This window comes from Pinus tabuliformis, chromosome 6 (genome assembly GCF_031772625.1).
Source record: "Pinus tabuliformis cultivar Carrire ecotype Pingquan chromosome 6, CPIR1, whole genome shotgun sequence".
Taxonomy (NCBI): domain Eukaryota; kingdom Viridiplantae; phylum Streptophyta; class Pinopsida; order Pinales; family Pinaceae; genus Pinus; species Pinus tabuliformis.
The window spans coordinates 203,729,438-203,738,735 of record NC_142292.1 but is presented as its reverse complement, the minus strand read 5'-3'; the positions used below and the strand labels follow the sequence as shown (position 1 = coordinate 203,738,735).

At 30.3% G+C, this 9,298-nt stretch overlaps 1 non-coding gene across 1 annotated transcript; it reads right to left on the bottom strand.

Annotated features, from left to right (window-relative positions):
* Nucleotides 1–1,031: 1,031 nt before the first annotated feature.
* TRNAP-UGG (transfer RNA proline (anticodon UGG)) lies at nucleotides 1,032–1,105 on the bottom strand. Its single transcript has one exon. It is a non-coding gene; the product is annotated as a tRNA-Pro (tRNA).
* Nucleotides 1,106–9,298: the final 8,193 nt, after the last annotated feature.

Below are 9,298 nucleotides of genomic sequence, written 5' to 3'. Positions count from 1 at the left end.
AATATGCAAGATGTGTAAGGAAACCATAGAAAATGCCCAAACAGGACTGAAAACAAGTCAGCTCCAAGACATCTAACATAAACCAAGCCAAACGCCTCCAACACTTGTAGCAACATCTCCAACACCTACAGTAGCAACATCAAGTCATCCAAATGCCTCCAACACCTATAGAGACACCTCCAACACATGCAACAACATCTCAACACATGTAACAACAACTACAATGCTTCAAACACATGTAGAAGCATATGCAACACCTAGAGCAACACTCCAATCACCTGCAACAATAGCATCTCCAACCAACAACAACATGTCAACCTCAATCCAATCACCACAGGTGAAATACATCTCTACTCAACAACCACAACATCATCTCCACTAGGTCTAGTCATGCAAGATACAACTTATTCAAAATGAAGGAAGGGGAAACCCTCTCAGTTCACTATTTCAATTTCAGTAATTTTGTTTATTCCCTCTATATAAATTTCTGATCATTGAGATTCATAGCAAAGTAAGGGTACTATCCAATATAGCTATTATCCCTACTTATTCCATTGAATATAAATGATTGAGGCTTTGCCATCCGGAATTATGTTAGGTCTAATTCCTATAACTTTGGCCGGATTATTTGTAGCTGCATATTCAGAATACCGACATGGTGATCAATTGGATATTGGATCTTGGAATATCCTCCAATTTCATTGGCCTCCTACTTTTCCTGGGAGGTCAGATTCCATTGCTCCTTCCAGTTGGAATGAATTATCGATAATTTTGAGGGTTGGATTTGATAGGAACAGAATCACGCTCTATAGGATTTGAACCTATGGCATCAGGTTTTGGAGACCTACGTTCTACCGAACTGAACTAAGAGCACTTTATTTAATATTCGGAGATGAAGGAAAAATACCTTTTGTTGATACTCTTAGAGCAAGCACTTTCGCATCTGATACGATTCAATTATTTGATGTTCCAGTCGAATCGATATCAAATGATCTTTCATTCCTTTCTTTCCATAGAAAAGAAGGGAAAGGTAGGGATGACAGGATTTGAACCTGCGACATTTTGTACCCAAAACAAACACGCTACCAAGCTGCGCTACATCCCTTCTAATCATTAGACAATGTTATTTTAATTTTATTTTATAGAATTCGAAATCTGTTTCCCACATTTTTCCACCTTCATTTCTCTTCGGTCTCGTGAGTGAAAAGACTTTATACATGTAGGGTCTATTATCTAGAATATCACTATTCATTATGGTGATGAAACATCTTTTTCCTTTTCTATAAATAGGACCACAGCCCGGATCACATTATATATATTCATCAGTTCTGAGTTTTCTCTAGGATTCATAACTATTGATACAGTTGAATCACTTACACATTATGATTAATAAGGAGAATTTACAATGCAAGATCTAAAGGCCTATCTTTCCACAGCGCCTGTGTTAGCTATTTTATGCGTCAGTTTTCATTGAATAGATTTTAGAGGGACCAAAAGGCAATGTAGCAAGAAATCCATAATATAGCCCAAATATGATGATTAGACCTGAAACTTCTACCCATGAGGATAATGGACCCAATAGTAGACCAAGTAATTTTATCATATTAAAACTCCCTTTGATCTTGATCAAAGAATTATTTTGATAAATTTATGATTTTATCATATATATTATTTCTAAGTATAGAAATAGTTTTTATATTATATAAAGAAATATTCGATTTAACATAATTGATTTATAAGAAATATTCTAATATCTGGATATTGCATATGCTATTAATATATATTATCTGTTATCTTATTTAATAGGAGTACTGGTATATAACTCGTTGTTCTTTCGAACCAGGGTGGTCTGATCCAAGTTATCTAAATTTTCATTACGTCGTAGAGGTCAGGTAACCAATTTGAGTACATCTCTCGCATTGGCAAATCCATGAATCTGGGCAAAAGTAAATTCAACTGACCATTTAGTACCAATTCCTCTCACCTGTAACGGGTTAACATGAGCCATTCCGGTGATGGCTAAGTCGGGTTGTAGCTCGCGCATACGTCGTATCTGATTCGAACTGTCTGGTTTCTCTACAATTTGTGGTATGGGCATACACATTCTTATACATGTATTTTGTCTAATTCAACAGCTTGATACCGTTTATCCATATATGGAATACCAATTTCAAAAACGATCATACCACATCTGATTAAGAATCTGGCTATAGATATTTCTATTAGATTATCTCCCATGAAAAAGAAAGATTTTCCACATACCAAATCAAGATAATCTTTTAAGCTCTCCCATATCCATTCCTCTCTTTCCTCCAGACTCTGGGCCTCAATACCAAATACAGGACAAATCCTTTCGATCCAAGCACGCGTATGTTGACATCAATGCCAACTAACAAGACCATCAAGCCAAACATCCATCACACATGCACATGACAAGCAACACCATGAACCTGTTGACATCAATAGAAACACTAAAATGCCAACATGAACATGACAAAAATATACAAATTATAATTCTAGAATTTTCCATCTCTCATGTCTTCAATCGTTCATTTCACTTGATAAAAATACAAATAAAAGTCTTGGATTTGCCAACTCCCTAACCATAGTCCCCTCTTATAATTTTTCCTTCTAGATCTTCACTTCTTTCATTCCTTTTTTCTGTAACCGCTTCCTTTATCCAACTCATGCTTCCAATTTACAAATATAAATTGATAATAATATAATATTTTATCAAACTATAGTGTTGTCATAGCTTTTATTATTTTCAAATTCAAGATATCTCATTGCATAGAAAAATTAAATTTCCTATACATCTTTCTTTGGTTCATTCTATATTTTTATACATAATTTCGTTTTGTTATACATAATTTCGTTTTGTCACTTATATCTTATATAAAAAAATTTCCATTAAAAACATTTTAAAGTTTTATTCATTTAAAATAAAAAAAATATTTATAGGAAAAAGAAATTGAAAAATTTTGATAAATTTATTCGTTAACTCATTTGACTCCCTTAATCTTTAAGATTTTATTTATATTTTTCATTTTACTTTATAAAAATAAAAATAAAAATCTGGATTTTCCAACTCCCTTAACCAGAAACAAAGTCCCATTTTATAATTTTTCCTTCTAGATCTTCACTTTTTTCGTTCCTATTTTTTTAACCACTTCCTTTTTCCAACTCATGCTTCGAATTTAGAAATATTAGTTGATAATAATAGAATATTCTATCAAGCTTCGAATTTAGAAATATTAGTTGATAATAATAGAATATTCTATCAAGCAATAGTGTTGTCATAGCTTTTATTATTTTCCAATTCAAATATCTCTTTGCATAGAAAAATCTATTTTGTTATACATGTGGCTTTGTTTCATTTTATATTTTCCTACATGAAACAATTTCCATTAAAAACATTTTATGAGTTTGATTCATTTACAATAAAAAAAAATATTCATGGAAAAAATAAATTAAATTGAAAAGTTTTGATAAATTTATTCATTAACTCATTTTATTTCCTTAGCCTTTATGATTTTATTTATATTTTTTGCATAGAAATTAAATGCTAACAAAATACTCAATTTTATTATTTTAAAGTATTAACAAAATATTAGTATCTAGATCTTTATTATCTTATTCTGTCCATATTTTTTTGACTTATAAACTTATTTCAAATATTTGCATAATTTGTAAGTATTAAATTATTAAAAATTTAAATGAAATTATAAATAAATCTAATTAAATAAAAATTTCAATATCAAATTATTTTATAAATAAACTTATGTAATCATACAAGTTAAATCATAAATCTTAGCTATTACGTTTAACGTTCTCCTTTTCCTTTTGTAATATTATGACCTATTTTATTTTCTCAACAAATTCATGGGTTTTTCTGTAGCCATTTTTTAGAAACTTCTATTTTTAATTCGACAATTTTTGTTTGCTCAAAGTTCTCTTCACATTCTCAGCTTTCCAATGAGTCATTTCTTGTTCAATTTGACCATGTAAAACTCAAGATACGGCTCACAAAATTTAGCACTTAACAACCATTGATTTTTCCCCTCTATTAATTTTAAACCACTGATCTATGGGCTTATATCCCACATTGATCCGTAAACTACTATGGATATTCCACTGGACAGTTCATTACAACAGATCTCATAATATTATATTAGAAATCTGAAAAATCTACACTATTACTATTTATTTAAACTTCAAGATCTGTAGATTTAACTATAATTAGTGCATGCATGAGAATGGAAATTATGCAGAAAAATAGAGAATGACAAAATAAGCTCACACACACACAGGTAAGGCATAAAATATGCTTTGGGAAATATTTTTTGGAGGAAACACAACTAGAAGGTGAGGTCGCTTCACTCTCTTTATTTTTTTCTGGAAAATAAGGTTGCAGGTACAAAGAAGTAATTCCTATTTCCTGCGGGCTTCCACAGTGCACAAATCGTCTTTATGTGCTCTACCTCCTATTTCTCTTGGCTATCTTTTCTCAACTATGGAACAAAATTCTCTGGAAAGAATGAAATGTCTCTTCCTTCTAGTGGACCGGTTATAACACAACCTGATAACCTACTAGTGGTTAAGTTTGACTACATCAATGCTTAACTAGAGTTACAATATAGAATCTTTTAGAGTCTATTACATCAAAAACATGTGGCTAACCACTTTTCCATGAATAATGGGGGCTAACTCAACATCCTCCTGAATTATAGGTGTGAAAATAGAAAGGTCAACTTCTGAGTGGCATAATGTTTCCATACAGATTTTGATTGATGTGGTTACTGTGCCATTGGAAAGATATCCCTGTGTAGAATAATGTGAAATAGTGTGGGGCTAAAGTGGACAAAGTTTTACCCAAAAAAAACGTTGTTTGATGCATTAGGATAATTTTGAAGTCTAAAATGGGCATCCTAAGAAAAATGTACAACCGAAATAAACTTTATAAGAACCAATGGGATTCAAGATGATGATGTCAACCATGGGGGATGATTCACTATTTTTGGAGTAAAAAAGTAAAAAGATAAAAAAATAATAAAGTAATAAAACTACTTTTTCCACTTCTATTTTTAACTTATCTCCCTAAGGGTTTACTCAAATTTCAAGTGGCAGTACTTGTTGGATGAAAAATTTAATTCCTCATCCAAGGAGTACCCATGTTGCATACTTTTGATGGACCCTACTACATGAAAAATGAGAAATACATGAAAAAACGTGATTGCAATGATGTTTTTCATGTCTTTCTCATTTTTCGTGTAGCAGAGCCCATCGAAAGTATCCAACATGGGTACTCCTTGGATGAGGAATCAAATTTTGCATCCAACGAATGTTTCCACTCGAAATTTAACTAAACCCATAGGGAGATAAATTGAAAATACGAGTTGAAAAATGAGTTTTTCTTTTTTCCCTCTAAAATTTGATGATGTAATCTAATATTATTTTATTATTTGCACTATTATTTTATAATTTCCTTAGGAAGTCCCCTTTAGACCTCAAAATTTCCCTAATGCCTAAAAATGCTCTTGGAAGGTTTTAGACCCTGTTATGGCAAGCTGGGTCTCGTTGGTAGAAATGGCCCCGTGAGTTGATTCCTGCACTTTTCCCTCTCCGAATGCATTGAGATGGATGAAAAAAACAATAATGATACAATTCGAATCACACATGCATTATGGAAAGAGATTAGGTGGTGTTTATATTAATTTTTCCACCCATAATGGTTTGTGTGTGAAAATACAAGAAATATCTAATGTGGATCCCACACTAAAATATTTAAGACATGTAAATGTCATATAATGTAATGTAAAAACTTAGAATAAGAAAAATTCTAAAACTCTAAATTACTAAGAAGGTCTTGAAGGATAAAAGATGAAAATAAAAGAAATAAAATTTTATAACCTACTTAGTACATTACCAATAAATTATAAACTAACCTCCTAAAACTAAATATTTAGGAATTTTAAATGTCATACGATGTTCCATACCTCTTAAAAATCTAGATATTTAGGACATTTAAAGGTCATGCATTGTGAAATCCAAATATTGAGGACATGTAAATGCCATACAGTGTAATGCGAAAATATCTAGTTGCCCTGATACCAACAAATATATAAATAAAAATTAAAAATCATTTTAAAACAAAAATGAAATAAATAAAAATTATAATGAAACAAAAAAATAGATTAAATTAAATAATGAAAACCTGATGGGTTCTTGCTTGAATGTTGTCTGCTAAATGAAAAATGAAAATTAGCCTTCTCTATAGATCTATATGCATTGAGGATGAAGAGTTAGTGCATCTAGAATCCAAATGTTGGATGATATTCAAGTGTTTGTATATTCGGATATCTGGAATTTAAAACATCTCAAAAACTCACATAAACAAATCTCCTAGATATAGATGAATTGAAAACATAACCAATAGATGACTAATAAAAGCATATGGCATCCACACTGACTAAGCAATATCCCCTTTATGACACATTGATTTCGCAGACACACCATCTATCATCTCATTAGAATATGACATCAATACAAGAACTTTTGAGGGGTGACAAACTTTGTGTTTCAAATTCATAACAAGAAAAAAATTATATTCCCGAAAAACTCTTGAAGAATAAAAGATGACAATGATCTCAAAATTAAGATATGATGAAACTAAGAGAAGTAGATTTTTAAAACCTACTTGGTACATTAAAAGTAAATTGTAAACTAACCTATGACCTATCACAAATAATTAATGTAATCAATAAATAAAAGTGAAAAGAAAAGAAGATAAAAAATTACTTATCGAATCCAAAATCAAAAAGATGAGAGATCCAATAATAATTATCACAACAAAATAGTAAAAATAAAAATAAAAATAATAGACATAAAATGCAAAATAAAACTAATAAGTAAAAGTGACATAAATTTGAACTTAAAGAAAAGTAAATAAAAATTAAAAAGTTAAATGCGACATCAAATATTGAGTATTTCTGTGATAAAAAAGTATGAAAAGAAACTTCTCAAAACTATAATCTTGGGAACCAAAAGCAGTCAATGAATAGGTACTAAACTCACAATATTGGGCATTAAAGATTTTGGTAGAGCCCTCTTTCTTTCACTTAAGTATAAAATGGTGATTATTCTGACCACAACAATTTACAACATACCGAAAGAACCTGGTCTATCTATACTAACAAATTAGGGTATTTACTACAACCTAAATGTTAAGAATAAGTTTGTTAACTAAAGGAAACTTCAAATAGTCATATGTACCACAATAGTGTCAAATTTTGCGATGAATATGAATCCAAATTTCAAGTATTTATAATCTAACATACCTCTTTCAAAAAGCTAGTTAGTGAACTAATTTTATTTAACTAATCATACACCATTGATTAGATTGGTTCAACCATGAGAGTTCTTGTAACAAGCAGACATCTATGTAAGTGTGTTCCTCATCCATTTTTACATAGCATTGCTTTGCTTCCAATGAGTGTTCATAGCCCGGCAAATTTTCCTTGGTACCATATAATCATGGCCCTATTTTCAATGAGCATTCATAACCCCATTGAATTTACTTGTTCCTTCTACACTATTTATAGTGCTTTCAACTTTCTTTTCATTTCACTATACTCACTCTCTTTTAAATTATGTATAAGTATTACATATGCAATTGGGTGTATAGGAAGTAACATGATACACATGTTTCTTTTACTTGCTAAGAATATGTCATGCACTTAATTTTAACCCAAAAGTCTCGTTAAGTACCATCATAGTGGAAGCCAACCTATTAATTTGAGATGCATGGAGCTCAAAAAAAAAATTATAGATAGACACTTTCTTTACTTTCATATTATCATTACATTGCTTAATATGTACATGTGTTCCACAACAATTATTAGTTAATAACCCAATAGCTTAGAACTTTCTTAATGTTTTTTTAGATAAAGAAACACATGTTTTTCATGGCTTATAATGATATAGTGTGATCATAGTTAGATAAACCATTAGTATTAAAAAATTCAAGAAATAAATTTCATGCCAAAAGGATGTACCAAATCAATTTAGAGAATACCATTAAACAAAATAAATTAAGGAGATAATATCTACGAGAAGAAGTAGCAAATATTGAAGTGAAATACTAAAATCAAACCCAAAACATGTAAAAGGAAAAAAAAATTAATTAAAAAAATCCTTGTAGAACAATTGTTGGTCATCTGGGTCTAAGTAAAAATATAGTTACACTGAAAATCAAAACTAAAAATCCAGCAAATCTTAAAAAGCAATAGAGAATGAATTATATGTTCAAAATCATTTACGATTCAACCCAAGAAAAGTTCGGAGGACAAAGTCCATATTCCTTTAAACTTACTCTAATGGATAAGGTCTCGGTAAAATGAGGTTTTGAAATGCAAGATCTTCAATCTCAACCAATGAAATTTCTATTTATCACCAAAGTATTTATTGCTTCTTGTCATGAAAGATAAATTTTAATTTCAATAATTTGTATGATTCCTATTTGATGAGATAATAAGATGATATTATTGGCATGGAGATAACTAGACTAATCATGAAATGGTAAAAGGGATCTTGAATAATAATTTTTTTTAAATATTGAAAAATACTTCTCTTAAGATTATGTTAAAAATAAGATAAAAAATTATAATTGATATACATGACTAATACTACATTTTTAATGAGCAATTGAGTTGGTGAAGTTGGTGAATAACATGATTGATAATTTGTAAACATTGATAGCTCTAGAAACTAAGAAGATAAATTTTAGAGAAATAGTTCTTAAAATTTAATTTATCAACTTATTTAAATATAAATAATCACACTAAGAAAAATTATAGTCTAATAAATAAAAAAATATTTCTTAAATGTTTGACTTATCGAAAAAAAATAACTAATAAGAAAAACAAAGTAAACAATAAGAAAGAAAATTGAAATAATCTAATATAATGTATCTTACTCCCATTATACAATGGATAAATATAAACTAAGTGAGAACATAAAGCCAATGAAGACATCTAAGGAATTCTAACCCTGCAATCACATGTACATACAAAATTATTAGAAGTTGTACTAAACTAAAACAAAGAAATAAAAATTGGTGTTTCGGACGGAGATTATGTAGACAGAGTCACGGGATAGGGTTTGATACAGGGTTTTCCCCTGGCAGGCCTGCGATAACGATAGAGGGCAGGGGAGACCACAGCAGATCAGGACAAGGGAGCATTGTCACGGGTCGTAGAGCAAGATCGACTGGGGCAGGTGCGTACTGATGGAAGTATGA